Consider the following 18,836-nt stretch of genomic DNA (forward strand, 5'->3'; position numbering starts at 1 on the left):
TCGCGGCAGTTGCTCGATTTGCCTGTTTGGTGATTGAAGTAGATGCATGTTCGCTTTAACTATTGTGCTCTATCTTTTGCCTGCTTTGCTGACGGGAAGGTGTATTAAAATATATGACTTTCATTATTTGTTGTGGCTTTTTTAACCAAAATAGCCACAACAAATAATGAAAGATGTGGGAACATGATAAAATGATCCAGGCCTGCTGGATTTTCATGTGTCTCTTCCAGAAGTTGCTTTTGTCATGTCAGCAGCCATAGAAGAGGTGCAAGGAAACAGGACAGCTGTGAATCATGCATCATGTTTACATGCACGGCTGCATGCTATAACCAGATTACACAGTACATAACCAAATCAACATAATTTTTAGTTTGAAACCATTGTAAGAATTAGACTCAGAAAACCTCATTGATCCCCACAGGGAAATTGCTTTGATCCCTGCAGGAATATTGCTTGAAACTGGTTTGTGGTGCACTCAGGTTTGCATAATTTGATTATTGGGTATTTTCTGCAACCTTGTTTAGCTGCTTACAGGAAATATTTTAGTAGCAGCATGATAAGAGATGCAAAATTGAGGGTCAGTGATTGAGGCTGGATACTGAGCAGCTGCCCCAGAATCCCAGGATTCCCAAATTTGCAAGATTAATTGCATGTCAGTGGATTTGAGTAATTTTATCAGTTGCAAATTTGTTTGGACATTTTCACAATTAAAGCACAATGTCAAGTAAAGCAGATCCTGCATAAGTTGCTAATTTTGTGGCCCTGCAGTTTAGATTGGGCCCTGTGTCAAAATCAGGGGCCAGGAAGGCTGCTAGTCCATCATAGCAGTGCTGGTTGGGTTCATGTCTCTGGGCAAATAGTTAAGGAACACGTAGGGGCCCAGCAGCAAATCCTGGCTCTCCTAATCTTCAGATTATTGTCTCAATTAACCCCAGAGCACAATGTGGCATGTTAAAATGTGTTTGTGGTTTTTTTTCATGTGACCAACAGTCCAAAGCCCAAATCTATTAATTTATTATGAAATATTTCAAGAAAAAGAAGATATAAAAAGAAAGAAAGCTTCAAGCCCTCACACTGAGAAGCTGGAACCAGCCTGTGTGACATTTTTAATTTCAGACCTACTTTAAGGCCACCTTTATTTAAATTTTCCACCACATCACTGTTTGTGTGTTCACAAGCTAAAAAAAGCCCAATTAAATAAATTATTCAGTGACTGAACAAAAGTGAATCTGGCCATGTTAAATCTTGATTTGATTTAGATAATCATGACTCAGAGTTAGGGCCAACGTTATCTCACAGATAATCTGATTTTAATTGATTTGTTAGTGTTGAACTCTAGCTCAGTTTACAGCTGTACATCTTTTCATTGTCTCTGTCAGCGCTAGGTGGCGGTGGAGACCTCCTTACCGGGAGTCGCCATGGAAACCGACAGGCGCCTTCAAGGATGTTGGGAGAGAACGGCGGAGCTTGAAGCACCGACTGACGTAATGTTACGGATGTGAGAGAGAGCGAGTGGGACCCTGATGCCACCTTCAGGGGCTCCTCGTAAAGCAGATCTCCATTATGGGTAAGTGCAGCAATTCAAACGATTTTGATAAAAAAAAAAAACTGACCAAGCCTGTCAGCACGGTATCAGAAAAAGCAATGCAAACACATCTGCCTTGGGCCAAGGAATACTTTTTCATACTATTTAGGCTGTATTATTGTTCTTGTCTTGGATTTCTAACTTTAGACCACTATTTTTACTTTCAGTTATTAGAATATAGCATATTATAACACTAGTAGAGGTAGCTATGTAATTTAATCTCCTAAGAGTGGTATGTTGGTTAAAAAAGTCTGTTTCACGTAAGAGATACACATGTTTGATAGATAGATAGACAGCTCATATTTTATTTGCTCTGGCAGTTTGCATTTGCCAACTTTGCCAAAGCCTGGGCCATTTTTCCCTCCTTGCTCCTAAAATAATAATAATAACAACAAACTTTGATTCCGCCTCACGTTGCAGAACAAGGCCACAAAGTGCTTTACTAAAAACAAAAAAGCCTGGTTAAACATATACACTAAAGAGAAACAGTAAAGAGGAGCAGAATTTAAAAAATTTGACCCATAACCCTTTGGGGCTTTTAAAAGAGGAACAGTTTGTAATGCAAAGGAAAGTGAAGCGGCATTGTGGATCTGTTGGCCATCCCGCGACCGCGATATTTCCGACAGCGTTTGAAAGCAGCAGCTGGCTGCTCCGCTCGCAGCCGGAGGAACGGACAGCGCTTCGCACGAGGCAGGGACCACCTCCACCTCCACCGGGAGCGACAGAACGAGACAAGTGCGAGGTGAGCATCATTTCTTACCGCATATACTGAGCTCTACTGTTTACTCCTCCTCGCAGTTTATTTGCTGTTGTTTAATTGACTCAATTACGAACAGTTTCCAGAAAGCTCGGAGCTGCAGCCGGTCTGTCAGGCAGCCTCTGAGGTCTCACATTCTGCTGTAGGGATGCTGCAGCAGCTCAAACCTTCCGCAAGCAATTTGCTCCAGATTGTAACTCTCGAGTTAATGTTTGTTTTCAAGTGTAGGCGCAATATTCGTGTTTACTAAAGCTTACAATCAGTGCAAAGCACGAAAGCAAGTTTGTGACCATCAAAAAGTTCGCTGTGTTTTTGATAAAGTGTTTTTCGTGGTGTGAATGGTGAAACGCTCACACCTGCAGCAATTAGCTGGAGGTTGGTGGAGATATAAGCCCTGGCTTCCGGCATCTCCCTCCACGAATGAACTATTTCGTAAATGCAATAGATAGAAATTGTACCTCGCAGCATTTAAATGCTTTGCACGTCAAGTGGAACATTGAACTAACTCAAATGTGTTTCTCGTAAGATGTGGTTCATCTAGGCTGCATTTAGGCTGTCTGTGATACTGAACGTGTGTCTGAAGTTGTCATTGACACTACAGCCTTTTCTTTAATGCTTCACTTGATCTCTGTTTTCTCTCTCTAAACACAAGCACCTGATCACTGTCAGGAAACCTGACCTTTGAGATGTGAGTGACACCAGCCGTCACACACCTGCTTTCGCTGGACATTCTTTGCTTTCCTTTTTCATATTGGATGCTGGATGCTCCCCGTCTACACATTTTGCTGCATATAAACTGAAACCTGCCCACATTTGTTCTTTCCAGTGGCAGCCAGTAGAGAGGATCACGATGATTGCATCCTCCCTTAAGATCAAATCTGCATGGCAGGGGTGATGGTTTTGGGAGCGAGAACCATCCTGGTTACCTGAGGCTCCTGTTCTCTGCCCTGATGCTCACTTCAGGCCAGCCCCGCAGGACCAAGAGCCGCAAAGAGAAACCGTCAGGAAACGATATGACTGAGACAAGGCGTGTGGCTGAGGTTGCATCCTCCCAGAGATTGGGTGTCATCTTTTTTATGGAGCAAAGTTGATGGACAGACAGTTTTTCCTATTTTTGCATTGACATTCATGCAACACAACTGGGAACCAAGCGGGAAGGGGACTTAAATACTTAAAGCAGGTATTTCCCTTTATTCCCTGAGAGGCCTGTTGTAAAGGCTGGATATTTAGCTGTGGGGGAGTCTGAGTACTCACTCACTTATGGGAAGATGGAGGCAGGAGCAGAGGCTAGTCCACAACAGCACCCGAGGAGGAAACCTGTGCTGCACTGCTTAGAGGACCAGAAAAGGGTGAGTAAATGACTGATCCTCTCTATCTACCTGTCTGCTCTGTGTTGTGTGTTGGCTTAAGAGGACAGGGAGGCCGAGTGAGTGCTCTGAGGTGTAGAGCAGACAAGCAAGCTCTGAATGTAGAGTCTGAATGCTGGCAGTAGAGTCTGGACAGGTTGATGCATGAGAAACCAACAAAACTGTTGCTACTTACAGATCTGGCTACCCTTGAACTCCAGTGGATGCTGCAATAAACCTTGTCTGGTACATATAAATCAGTTGCTATTCTTTTATCTATGGTTTCAGAACATCCCCTGACCGCCATAAGTCGTTGATATTGTACATTTAGATCCTAAAGAAGATCCAAAACAGATCTGTTTCATTGCAAAAACAGGAACGCCTTTGCTATGTCATGGGGGAGATTACAGTATCTGCACGTGTTGGAATCATTGCATTGTGACCTTCATCAGGAAAACCAACTTAGGTGTCATAGGAAGCATAACTGGATTGATTCAGTCAGTCGTTGAAGGCATGAGGGCGTCTGTGAAGTCTTTGATGCTTTGTGGTTGTGTAGAATTACTTAAGCAGTCTGCGTTAAGATTGATGGAGGACTTCATGCCGCGACTCATTTTCCCTGTTTCAGCTTCACTCTGCATTTTCCACATGATGTTGATGTGGTGCTGTTGTTATATGCCAACCCCACAGCTCAGTTTGACTTCCAATGCAGGATTACACGATTGTATGCTGAGGAAAATCAGCTCCTTGGGTGTATGAACCCTTTCTACATCAGATACATTCAGAAATGTCAGTGTCTGAAAAGCTTGCTTGTCTTCTTGCAGCAGTGCTGGATGAGCAGGGAGATGCAAGGTTTCCACTTGACTCTGAGGATGTGCGGTTGTGATAGATTGGAATGGAGGCACCAGGCGACAACCCTGCACATGCTAAATAGATGTCTGTGTTCATTCAGAGCACATTAGTCTTCTTTTCAGTATGGAGGCAGACTGGATTTCTTCTGCTCGCCTGCAGTTAACTCTGATTCCGCTGGCTTACATGCTACATTCACTGCTCTGTTTACAGTGTGTTTACAGCTAAGATAGCAAAACATGAGGGATCCACAAATCCTCCGGGTGGGTGGCTTCACCCGGGTTTCTGAAGCTTGGGGTCCACTCCTCAGGGCAGCTGAAGATGAGAAAGTTGATGAGGCTCACAAGGTCACAGCTTGCATGCTGGAGTTGTGTCAAAAGTCTGATCTGTTCCACATCATGTGGAGATTTCTTGGACTTCACTACCTCTGGTATATGTGTGCCAGGGATCAGATTTAGGCCTTGATGATATGTATGTGAATAGATGTTGAAACAAATATTTTCCCGTTTCAAAATCTGTCCAAAGAACATTTGTTTTTTAAAACCATATTTGTACACACGAATGATTCCAAGCGCTCAAATAATGTGGACCAGTAGGTGGCGATAAAGTCTACATGAAGGATATCGTAGAATGCCAGAGAAGAACATTGAGCATGCGCAGTGATCAGCGGTAATGACTTAAAAACAGTCGTAGCTAATATCTTTTTATTTGGAGTTATTTAAGACCTTTCTGGTACACGGCCTACTAGCACTGCTAACCAAATGTACACTAACCAGTAGTCCGCCATTGTATTCTCCTGTAAATTATTGATTTGATCAGGTGTGTTAAATTAGTCACTTGGGATTATGTAGGACATGAATATTAATTGATGCAACCAAAGTCCCAGCTGCTGTTTTTCCAATTTTCCACACTACAGAGCCGCTGTGTGGATGCTGTGACACGCCGAGCACCAAAAGGACAACATTTCTGTCCGGTGGTTAGTTTCATGCATGAAGCTCAATGTTTATGAAATCCCACCTGCAGTAATTTTTTCGTGTGCATTGTTGCTGCTATGGTAACAAACCCTGATACATTCATAAAGAGGGTTTTTTTGCCCTTTGCATGCTCGATGGCTTATCAGCAACGACATGTCTAGATTTCATTAGACCCCTCAGTTGCAGCTGCAAAAGTGGCGGCATCATCAGTCAGAGACCAGACGAGGCCAGACGTTCGGTGCTCTCCAGGGAAGAGAGGTTGTGCTGGACTGAGCCAATGCTCACCTTCCCTCTTAATGGACATCAGCCGACTTAAATAAATTGAAAGCACTGAGGTAGTAATGTGGACACATGGGCTCTCATTGTTGGAGAATTACCTGAGGCTTCCATGCAGCAAGGTTCAATGTCCCTCGACAATTACCTAGGCTGCGTCAGTTCAAGATGCTATATGTGATACTTGCCCCAGTAGGAGGTAATTGGATTTTGTTCCCTTTGTAGATTTACTCTCTCACATGTCCCCAGCTCTATATATTAATGTTCATTGAGCAATCATGGACCTACATGGGAAAGTAGCGCTCGTCAGAGGAGAATCAGGGATGTATTGTATTGTGGTGAATAAAGGCTCAGTGTTTGATGGAGCAGAACTGCAGACTTTGCTACGATCAGAAACCTATTGGTATTCATAGGATTCCATGAGATTGGTTCGTTTAGTGTTAGGAATCATCCAGCTGCAGACAAGAAAGGACTATGAAAGTACAGTGTGTTCTTTGTTTTAGCTCTGATTGGCAGACGAGAATCACCTGGAACACGTGTTACCTTTTCAGAAGCTGTTAGAAACATCCACCAAGACCTTTAGAATAGGGGAGTCGAGGTATTTATATCTGTGAAGCAGCAGCATCAGAAGTTTTTCAGCTTGACCAAAAGTTATTTGCTTCCTGAAAAGTTGCACTAAATGGAAATTACTTTTTCCTCGTGCACAGGCGTGGAAGCAGTGTAACAGTTTCTATAAAATCAGACCATTTGTTATTGGGAATTTGAACACATTCACAAGCCAATCATGATGCAAAAAAATCAAAGCAAATCAAAGAAAAATCTGTAGCATTTAAATCATCTTATGGAAGTGCAAAGATACAAGAGTCAAGCCTAAACTCCTTCCAACATTATAGTCAGGTAATTAGGTAGCCTCTAGAATATGATGTTTTGAATCTAAAAAAAGAGATTGCCTTTCCTAGTTTGCCAAAAAAATGTTTTTTGTCTGACCATATACTACATGCATCATTTTTGATTCATACATTGTGTTTCTTCTCTATCACAGATTTGTGTGAGCCAGCGTGAAATTTGGTTGGAATGATTTAAATGCCTGTGAACTGCAGGTTTAGGCAGGCATGCTTAATTTATTGAGCGCAGTCAAAGAAAAGGAGCAGTGTGCTGATCTTTGATTAACAATGTCTGAACGGCATATTGGACAGTTGGCATATTGCTGCCTCCCATCCAGCCTTGTTCTTGAGACAGCCTTAATGAAACACTGAATTCTATGTTATTGAACAGCTGTTTGATTTATAACCCAACCCTAACCCCTAGCGAGTTGTTGTGAATATGTACAGATTTACAACTAATGTTGAATACAGGACAAACGTGCAGACAGTGTTGACAGTGTAATCTTGTGTTTCTGTTAGTCATGCTTTAAAGCTCACACCTTGGTGAGAAAGCAGTGCTCATAATTAAGCCTGCAATGATTAGTCGATTAGTCAAGCTAATGTCAAACATTTGCTGGTTGCTTCTTAAATGTCAGGATTTGCTGCTTTTCTTTCTCAATTCTGATGCATGGAGAGTTTTTGGGCTTTGGACTCATAATTGGACAAACGTAACAATCTGAAGGTGTCAATTTGGCCTCTGGGAACATTTTATTTTATTTCTTATACTTTTTTATAAACGATTAATCGATTCATTGTGAAAATAATTGGCAGAGTAATTGATAATTAAAATAATGACTGGTCGCAGACCCTATCTGCAGTGTGAGAGTTTGACAGCACATTTCAACGCCTTCCACTGGCGTCTGGCAGAGATGATGAAGGGCATTCACAAGGTGATAGAGAGCATTCTGTAATGGAATCTGTTATTGATTCAGCCCATTGAGGTTGAAAGGGATTTGACACTAATTGCTCAATCAGAACCATTGGAAATTATGTATTTATTTTCGCTAGTCGTTTCTGTCTGCTCATTAAGAGGCGTTTGATACGGTTGGGTGGGGTTCTGTAGGATAATGAGGTATTTACAGTGGTTGTGTGTGCTGCTGCCTGCTCTGCTGCAGTCATTCTCTAACAGCTTCATAATTAGCTAAGAAGCACAGATGAGTGGGAAACCCTACATGGCTTTGTTTATTTCCTTCACAAGATGGACTTAATCCTGAACCTCAGGATACACTTCACACACCGTGGGAGACGCCTGGTTAGTGAGCTTTGGAGTTTCTTCCCATGGCTGCCAGGCTCTAGTGACCTCCATCTTTGGAAGACTCGTGGATTTTAAAGTGATCTTAATATAGTAAGCTTAAACTTAAGAACATACAACAACACACACCAGCAGTACCACCATCCATCCACCCATCCATTGTCACGGTGCCAGCAGGCTAAGCATGGAAGCACTAGCTACTTCCTGTCGCTCCTCCTGGGGACTCCCATGGCGTTCCCATTACTTATTGGATATGTAATCCCCCCAACAACAGATTCTCCGTCCCCCTGTTTGCAGAGCCTGGAATACCTGCACAAGCATGCGTCAAGGCAGCATTCTAATCAGATGCAACATGTTTCTGAGGCTGAGCCCAAACAGCCGGAGAATGAAGCTCATTTCATTACTTTTATTGTCCACAGTATTTTGGATTGTGGCACATGGAAACACCTCCATTGCTGGAGGCATGAGATTAGTTTGTGACAGTATTTTTCAGTTACATTAATCACTTTAAGTAATGCTGTTGCTTTAATTACCTTCATATGGATTTCTTTAATAATCTGTATATTACTTAACTGCATCTAGATTAGTGCATCTGGTGACTTGACAGCTGTGGATTGAACAAAACAAATTCGTCTAAGGCAGATGTGCAATGGAAACGCAAAATGGAAAGACAGAATAAATGTTGATACCTCTTCCACAGAAAATGACTTTACGATGAAAGAATTAAGGTGTTTATGTGCTGATTTCAACATACGCTTTATCAAATTAGCGTGCTTGTAAAGATAATGAAAGCAACAGAAAATGAACTTGGATTTACTGCTTTTTCTTCAGTGTTTCCTCCAACAGTGGATGTTTAGTCAGACATATGGACAAGGTCACAGTGGCCATACCCTCCCTGAGCAGCCGACCTGCTCATTAGGATTGCAACATCTGTGCTAACCAGTACGCAGATTGCAGCAGTTAGTGCCCTCTTACATTATTCTCTTAAACAAGCTAACCAAAAATGAAGGCCATATCTCTGTCTGCAGTGGACTGCGCACATTTTTGACCAGTTGCAATGATCATTTGTTGCGGACACCTGAACACATTTGAATAATGACAGGTCTCTCGTCTCTAAGTGAGAACTGATGCTACATTCTGACCCCAAGTTGCGGCATCCACTGGACTTGCTGATCACCGCCTGGAATCATCTCACCACTGTTACGTTGGCCTGTTGCCTGGATATGGAGAGAGACTAGAGGGGTGACAATTTGTCATTGACGGGGTATGATTGATTGTGTGTGCCAGCCGCTCCGCACTGCTGGTATCTGAAACTAATTGAATGTAATGCCAGAGAGATAGGATAGCGTGATGACAAATGAGCAGCCATTCAAGATTATTTAGAACCTATTGTAGACATTATCCCTCTTTAACAGTTGCTCCTTTGCAGCCAGCCCCTGACTGGATCACTCAGATAAGTGATTACCATCTTTAGTGACCATAGTGGCTCGCTCTCATTATCTTATTTAGGTCAGGTACACTGTGGCTGAAGCAGACATAAACCATGTTCTTTTCAAGATTTCCAGTTAGCCAATAAAGAGTCAGCATGAGGAGCAGGTTCTGGCACTTTGTGATAGTGAAAATCTTAATGTCGCGAATGCTGTTTTGCCAGAGATGAGGGCTCTTTTAGAACTGGCTAAGCCTTTCTTGCAAACCAAGGCAGCTGCAGAGGAGAGACAGGGGATTTATTTTGGTGAAGGACTGTGTTTGCCCAGTCATGCAGCACTGACGAGCGCTGGGGCTCAGGGGTTTGGATTGGGGAAGGGGAGGGGGGTCAGAGGGTGGAGGTGGGACCAAGCATGTAGCTCTGAGGCTGGGGGTGGGGAGGATGCTGCACTCAGGATGCTGCTTGGCCCTCAAGAGCCATCTGGCCCTCACCCTCTCCCTGCGCCCTGAGGGAGGGTGAAGGACAGGTGGCAGAGGCTGGTGGGATGGCCTGGACTTCGGCTATGGGGCAACGTGATTGGCTAGCTGCGCCCCCTAAAACACCGACCCCTCACATACCAAACGCCTGCTCAGCTGCGTGTCAGGAAGGACATCATTGATGACCCTGGAAAGAAATCTTTGCCTTCAATCTGAATTTCAGGGTCATTTTTAATCTTTTTCATTGCATGTACATAAAGCATTTCACCAAAACCAAGATTCATTTAAGAAGATTTATTTAAATAATAGAAATAATTGCAGTTTAAATAGTTTGAAAATGAGAAATATTTTGCAAGATTGTTTTTGATGTGAGAAGACACTTGTATCAGTTGCAACACAGCAGTTGCACTGAGACTTCAGTATATATAATTTAACAAAATGAAGGATAAACTGTGTTATCTCATCTAATTTCATCTAACAAAACAAGAGATGAAACAGCCAATTGAAATGCAAGTGTTCACATGAAAGCTGCATATTTCCCCTCATTTTAATGGCATGAACAGTTTTATTTTATTTAAGACAGCATTTTTGCCCTAAGCCTCCAATAATTTTCTGCGCTGCTGGAAAAAAGACTGGTGATAAACGCTCTGTTCCACTGGGCTGTAACAGTACAACATATTGCTGTATTTGAACTGTACAAATAAAAAAGATCTCCACATTTTCCGTAGAGTTGTGACTAAACTTGGTGTGTGTGAGACAGCTCGTGTCTATATGGCTGGATAAATTGTGTTGTCAGTAACACACCCAGCAGGGTGTGTGATGGTCCGGCTGTCCTGACTCGCACAACATTGTAATCCCTGTCTGAGGGTCAGTGGCCAGGATCTGGTTCAGTCTGGTTCAGGGGAGGTGCTCTGTTGATGAACAGGTGCTTCAGCTCGCTCCTGCGGTGATGGGATTTCCTCGGTGCTATGGCCATTGTATCCACATTCAAACACATACACATGGAGAACAACACATTTTTTAGTCGTTAATCATTTCTGCAGGTGGCTGTGAATTGGGAACAGTCTTTATAAATTAAGGACTCTTCGGTCTTAATTTCAGCAAATAAAGAATTAAGAGAAAAGCTAAGAACCAGAATTTATCACATCTGGGGAGATCTTATTGTAAAGCTGTTCAACCCATAGACGTAAATGTTGCCACGACTTTCACGGTTTAATTATTTTATCTCTAAGAGCAGTCATTTTGATGGGTTCTGGCCAGTGGATGTTTTTCATATCATTAGGTATGCATTTGTTTTTTTCATTTCAAGCTCATAAAAATATAAAATGCATGTGCAGCACCTGTTAGGATAGCTTCGGGCTGAGGGTGCATGTGTGTGTGACTGGAATAGATAAAAACAGGAACGTGAGATTCTGCATTAAAACAACATTACATCATTTGTTGCTGCTGGAGTATGAAGACATGCAAAAGGCCAGCAACTCAAGATCAGCATGTATGATGCTGGAAGGTGGTCCTTCTTTACCTCACTGCCTTTATGTGAGTCCACTTTGGCCTTTGTTCTAGAAACACAGTTATGTTGTGTCTGCAGTGTGTGCACGTGTGAGTGTGTGCATCTGTGTGCATGTGTGTGTGTGTGTGTGTAGAAGAGGGATTGAACAGTGTGTTTAAGAGTGGTTTTCCCAGCTTCACCATGTGATGTTTTCCCCAGTCCCTGCCCTCTCATCTTCACCCTGAGAAATACAGTTGGAATTGAATTTTACACACCAGGAATTTTCCAAGTGATAAGGAGAGATGAGGGGTAAAAAAGGTGCTGTTTTTTTATGTGCAGTCCCGAATGTGGAGCTGGAGGTTCCTCATGTTCCTCCAGGCAACCCCCCCCCCCATACACATACACACACACACACACACACACACACTTACTCACACAGCCTCTTAACCCCCATCACTGAGCCCATAGTGTGTATTCATCACATTCGGAGAGGAATTAAAATAGCCAGGACTGTTGTAGGAAGCTGCACACAAAGGAAAGTGGAGGAGAGGGAAGGTGGACAAGCTTTCTCAATGTCAGCCTCCTTTGTTGTAAGAAGTAGAGTTTTCTGCCATGTGTCTTGTTCAATGAGAAATTGCTGGACATTGTTTGCCTGCAGGGCAATAGACAATGGCGCTATAATGATGAATAGTGGTCATGAGGGGGCCTTGTTTTTAAATTCGCTGAAGGCCTGTTTTCCACAATGTAAATGATTTTTTTCTTCTAGCTGCTGCTCAGATGTTTATTTCATTTCATAATTTATCATTTTTTTGCCTGCCTCATATAAGACTGAAGCCACAAACATAAACTTGGACTCAGGTGCCACAGGTGCAGAGATATAAACAGTACTTACAAAGGGTAATTGGATGCGTCTTTATGAAATTCAAGCCCATCAATTGCAGTACCTGTGTTGGTATGTAGCTTCCATGAGATAATTTGAGGTAATTTATTTGTGATCCTATGGAAGGATTAGACCTTGAGGCTTGTTTTATCTTTCTTAATAGAAAATCCTGTTTTATTCATGAAATTGTTTCCTAGTGTCTCTCACCGCATGTAATCCGCTGAACATGAAGTGATGAATCAGACAATGATTTCCTGTCTGCAGTACCTCCCCCCAGCCTCTCTCCACCTTCGCAGACACTGCTGTTGCTTTCCTCTGCATTTTAATGCGCTCTCTAGTCAATGTGCTGCAAGGGACCCAGGGCAGTGTTGAATCTTAAGGATAAATAGCTTCTACAGCATGCAGAGGTGGGAAGTAGCTAATTATGACTGTTTGTTTCTGTACTTGAGGAATGATGCTTGCTGCTTAGAGATTGTTTTTTCTTGCTTTTGCGTGCAGCAAACACCAGCTATGCACCGCTAAGAATGTTTCATTTGACATTGTCATATCACTTAAACAGTTTGGTCATTGAGAACATTTTTAGCTGCTTTAGATGTTTGTTTGTTGATTCTGAAGCAGAAACAGCCTAATCTTCCCTCACACTTGAAATAATCACAACTTGCAAATCAACAATGGCCAAATTCAGCAGTTGCACTTTTGCAAATAAATAAAAGATAAAATGCATAAAATAAAATTGCACTCCTCATTACTGCACATAAACCTTTTTTTTTAGCCAACTTTTGAAAACAACAAAAACAAAAATGTATTATCATGCAATTTATTAACCTGCAATAACTTATTTTTTGGCTACTTTGAGAGAAACAAGACATATTTTCACCTTTTAAGTCGGTGAACTTGTTAGCAAACTGTACACATCCAGTGGTTACCAGCTATGTAATGGCAGATACTTTTGCTACCTTTATTAATCTAATAAACAAACAAAATAACACATAATGTCAGGAAAAGGAAATATTCTTACACATGTTTTCTGTATTAAACAGATTAATACAACTGTACGCCTTCTGAAATTAAGTTTCTCTCTTTAACTGATCCAAATCAAGCTTAACTGCCTTGTCAGGTCATTGTAAAACACACTTAATTCAGACTTGACAGAAACAAAATAAAACCCACCATAACCATTTTGGTTAGTCTATCCACTGTTCTGTCACCAACAGACCATTACATTTGCAAAATAAAATAAAAGTTTGCCTGCCATGGTGAGAAAAATCAAGATAGTAATTACCCTTTTAATTACAGACACATTATCTATGTCTCCTCTGGACTGGTAGTTCATTTAAGTAGAATATGCACAGAATGGTAATGATTTGAAAGGTTGTAGACATGTTCGCACAGCAGGTTCCATACTCAGCACTTTAACACTGTATTCAGTTGTAAGTGCAATGGCTCATTAGTAGGGATATCACAGACATTATATACACTGTATATATACAGATTATCACAGTGAGCCAGGATGTGGAGTTTCTGCTCCCAGGTGACCGTGTCGTGTCCACCGGATGGCTGCAGGCTGCTGCCTCAGCACTATTTTGGAGGGCAGTGCAGCAGTCATGGAGATCTTCTGTAATTGAGCTATTCAATTCCTGGCAGAGCACTAAGCTTGCCGTTAGAACAGATGTTTTTCATGTGACTCTGTCTATCACTAAGACACAATCAGTGTAAATAAAAGCAGCTGGGATGACAGGCGGGACAGGGTTTCTATTTCAGGAGGAGGCTCGCGAGTAAATATGGTACAAAAATCATTCTGAGCACATTTTTAAGATTTCACACTGGTCATGCCCTACTGAATGAATTCCCATACTGCCAATTATATTATCAATTTAGATGATTAACAAATAGTGCTTTTGCAGTCAGTTATTTAAGTTTGAGTTGAAGAGTTGCAGGCTGCTTTTAGGTGTTGGTATTTTGCCATCAGTGGATTTCTTGCATTGTTTGCCACCATGGTTGAAACATGTGAGATAGCAGAATCTACCAAAACATCCCCACATCCAGTTTATCATTAACATCTACAAGCTAAAAAGAAAATTGTTTTCTACTTTGCAGCTTGTAATTTTAAAAATGTAACATAGCAAAATGCAGAGTAAGACATAAATAGCAGAGAATTTCTTAGAGGTTTGGTCCAGAACTATGTAGAAATTTGCCTGACTGGAGACACATTTTCATGTGTTAAATGATGGAAGCTGCTTTTGATGCAGTAGTTTGATGTTGGTCCAAAACTGGCTGCAAAAACAGGGCGATTGCTTAAAATGCAGTGAGTTTGAATGTTAAAACGTTTATTAAATACCTTTGATCATATTCAGATTTAAATGGCAAACTAAACTGAAATTGATTGCCAGAGAAGCAGTTAAGAGAATGCAGAAGGATGGATCATCCCAGTATTGATCAATACCAGACCAGGACACTTTACTTCTTCATTTAGGTTTCAGTATTACATCGATGCAACCCACGATCAATAAAATCACCCCAGACGTAGTCCAGATAATCCAGAATGTCAAAACTGTCTCTGTGGAAGTGTAGCATGTGTTGCTAATTAGTCAAAGGTCTTGTTTGAAGTGAAGTGAGGCAAGACTGTTGGAAGGGTCAGACCAGGACACAGGGGGGAACGTATGGAAGGGGTCAACCTGTATCGGCTAATACGACATCTCTGTGGACACATTTTACACATGCTGCCCTCTGTGACAGACCAGACTATGTGAGAGAATAGAGAAGCTAAATAGCAAGACACACAAACACACACACACACACACACACACACACACACACACACACACACACAGCAGGGTCACCACAAGGCTGTTTCCCTGTTACTTTAATCCAGGACACCTACCTCCCACCTCCCTCCTCCTCTTCCAAAGCAACCCCCATGCAAGTATCACTTACACACATAATCAATACAGGCTCTCTGCTGTTATTGATCCAGAAGCGGTGTATACACAGCTGCTCAGCCCAGACTGTGGCCTCCTGCCTGGAATCACGAAAAGGACACTTGATCACCTGCACCTGGTTCTCCTCAGCCATCTCCAAGATGTGTCGAGCATCAAGAGGGAACGAACATCAAAGGCTTTGCTTGATACGAGGGCAATTAATCAGTGATCGTTAGGAAATCTATTTGTCCCAGTTCAATGACTTTCTTTCACAATATAATGAAGCGCACTCTTGAATTCTAACTGCAAGGCTGTGTGAAGACTGATGAGTAACTCAGAGCACTGACCTTTGATTAGCTATCAAAATGTTAAGGATGCTTTGAATGCCAGTGATTTTCTTGCTTGATAGTGGATACATAGAGAACAGGGCCAGCGAGTTTAGTTGAGTATGATTATTATCAAGTTGCTTACGTCTGCTCCTCAGGTGGGAATAATCCACTTAAGAATGATGTTTCTTTGGAGAGGAATGAGAGGAGAGGGAATGCACTGATAAATGGGAGTAAAGCCAGCTGTCGTATTCTTTATTTGTTTTCAAATGGCATGAACACCAAAGGAGATCGTCCTCATGATCGTCCGTCAGGCTTAGCAATCCGTCCAATAAATGTGCTGCTGATGAGGCCAATGGAGTTTTGTGCACAAGCCAAAGACATAAAATCATGTAGATAGGTTATAAACAATTTACTTCCATGAAGGGCCACCTACTTTGCTGATTTAACTTTTTATTTATTATACATTATTATAACCAGCTCTTCTTATGTTACTTAATTACTAAATGGATTGCCTTGATTAAAAGCAGATTGCACCATAACTTCATCTGATAGTGATGAATGTGGCCCTAGACAAGGTTAGTTGATTAGTGAGTTCAGTATCTGCTTTGTACATTTAGCATCCTGTCATGAGTTTAAGTTGAATTCTGGTTCTGCAGAGACACGCGTAAACATCTCTGTGGATACACACAGAGAAGGGTGTTGTGGGTAACTTTAGGATGTAAAAGCTCAGAGAAGAGCAGGCAGACATACTTCCAAATTGCACTGAGTTGTGCAGCCCTTTACCCACTTACTGCCAGTATGTGGGAAGGAAACAGGTACATTAAAGGTATACATGTAAAATATAACAGCCACTTGAACACTTGAACAACAAAACCCGTGCATACTCGACCATTGTATGTGACACTGTCTGTGTTTTGTACAGAGTGGTGAATGGCATTGGATGTAGTTCAAGAGTATATAAACATAAAATATAAAAATGCTTCCGAGTAAGCTTTTCTAATGAGGTTGGATCTAAAGAAATCAAACTGTTGGCGTGATTGCATCTTTGGCTGTGACTGATAGTTGCCTGAAGGCTCTTGTATTGCTTGGTGGTAGGAGTGAATATTGCCTGGAGCATCTGAAGGTAGCTTTGCCAATAATGACAGCAGACTGTAACTGCATCCTGGGAATTCAATTATCTTTAATTTTACCTTCCCCGCTTGGACATATTACCCTCTGTCAGAGCTAATCAGTATAATCAAATCAAATCAAATATGACATGTTTGCCTCTGATTGATTCCTGCATGGATTGGGCTGGCTGCCTTGGCGTAATTAAGTTGTTGCAGTAACCTGCAAGAACTGTAAATTTTCACCATCTTATATGTGATATTGACATTAATTTAATCAGAGGACCTGAGATAATGTGGTATTGTAGGAACCTTGTGCCTTCGATAGATTAGAAATGATACTCGGATTAGGGAAAAACTATTCGGTTTTGTAGGGGTTTGGGTAGGGATTAATGGTGGCTGTATTGGCTTTGACGTGTTGCAGGGAAAAGATGCATCGCTGACTCCCATCCACACAGTGTAACCCCAGAGACTGGAGTTCAATCGCCATGTCAGCACTTTGCTCCTCTGTTCCCCCTCTTTCATCTCTCACTACTGAAAAAATCCCTCCATGCCTTACATTGGCTTCGATGTGCCTTAATGTAGTTTGCATGGATCAGCTTAGCTCTGAAACAAACTGCTTTGAGTCACGTTTGCCGTAACTTTCCTCGTCAACACCTCCAAGCCATATAAAATGTTCTGTCAGCATCTGACATGAATCAGTATTTAACTTGGCAGGCTAACATTGGCTAACATTGTCTAGCAGTTTGCCGATTTCTTTTGACCAAGCAGCAACCTCCGGGGCTGAAAAATGCAGCCAACATTGAAGTGCCAAAAACTGCAGTTCCTCGAATGGCCACTTGAGGCTGGCTCCAAAAGTGAGTCAATCCCCATAGAGCCGCATATTAAAATCCCCAACTTTAATTTATTTTAAAGTATTCTAATTTTCCTGTTCATGGCAACTGAACAGAGGTGAATTTTATATAGCTCATTTAAATTAGATTAATCTATATTAAATATTAACTCGGCCTTCAGTATAAGTTTTGTGGCAAAACATTTTTCTTGAAAAAGGCTCCTGCAGGCTACACTCTGGCTTTCGGGCTTTCAGATCCTTTGGTAATACATGATTGTTCATCATTTCTCCTTTTGCACCTATGCAACCAAAAACAGAGCTCGTCTCTGCTGCCCTACTGCAAAATACCAATACTTTATTCCACCCTGCAAGTTGACTGGATTGGTTCCACAGGTTCTGAGATATAAACTCTTGGCTGTCTGAATCTGTGTTTGTGAGACAGTAGTCCACAGACATGGAATTGACCGCTTATTGTTCTCATTATATATCTTAATGCATACTAAAGACACCATATGGACTTGTTAAAAATGTAATTTTCTTTGGAGGGCGCCTTTAAATGAATCATGAGGAAATAGAAAATGTTCAAGGGCAATTAGTTGCCCTAGATTAACAATTATTCTGACTGAAAGCAACCACATAAATCCAGGGATTAATGGTAACAACTCCCAGCAACACAGTCAAATGAATAAATCTGAAAGAGACAATAATCCACTGATACAACCTGTACCTGCTTTTCAAAAGATGCTAGCAGAGATACTCGTTATTAAATTCAGTGAGGTTATTAGTCACCCTGGAAAAGCACAGCTCGATTAATGTGAGTTGGATGGAAAGTCTTCAGGCTTCTTTGCGGTTGCGGAGGTTTTTTCAACATGTTAATTTCAATGGATCTTACCTTTCCTGCCTCATTATATTCCATTTCTGATTTGCGAGCTTGTGAAATCACGCCACAGTGTTCCATTGCAGCTGATGGGGCATTTGGCTGTGTTCATGCAAACAGTCACACTGCATGTAATGCGATGGTTCATGTTTCATTTTAACACTGTTACCTGTAGCAGCACACCCACACCAATGTAACTTTTGTAACATAGTGCTATTTTTGTCTTATTCCCAGGAGCGACCACTGTTTGCTGCTGGTGCTTGTTTATTTGATTCTTACAGTGGTCAGGGTCAGGTCGGAATTATGTGTCTCACCTCACGACACAGTGTTGCTATAGTGCTGTGATCACATTAAATTGGCAAACAAGACTCTTTCTTTTCCATTACAAACCGCACATGCACACTCGTGTGTTGGTGGTTCCCATCATTTTTGAAGGCAGAGGTGCTTGTATAAGCACTACAGCATGGGTCACCCACCGTGAGGCTCAAGGACATCGCAGTAATGTAATCTTTGCTGTTAATAGGACTCTGAGGGAGGGTATGATAGC

Source organism: Chelmon rostratus, chromosome 1, assembly GCF_017976325.1.
Source record: "Chelmon rostratus isolate fCheRos1 chromosome 1, fCheRos1.pri, whole genome shotgun sequence".
In the NCBI taxonomy this organism is placed as follows: Eukaryota; Metazoa; Chordata; class Actinopteri; order Chaetodontiformes; family Chaetodontidae; genus Chelmon; species Chelmon rostratus.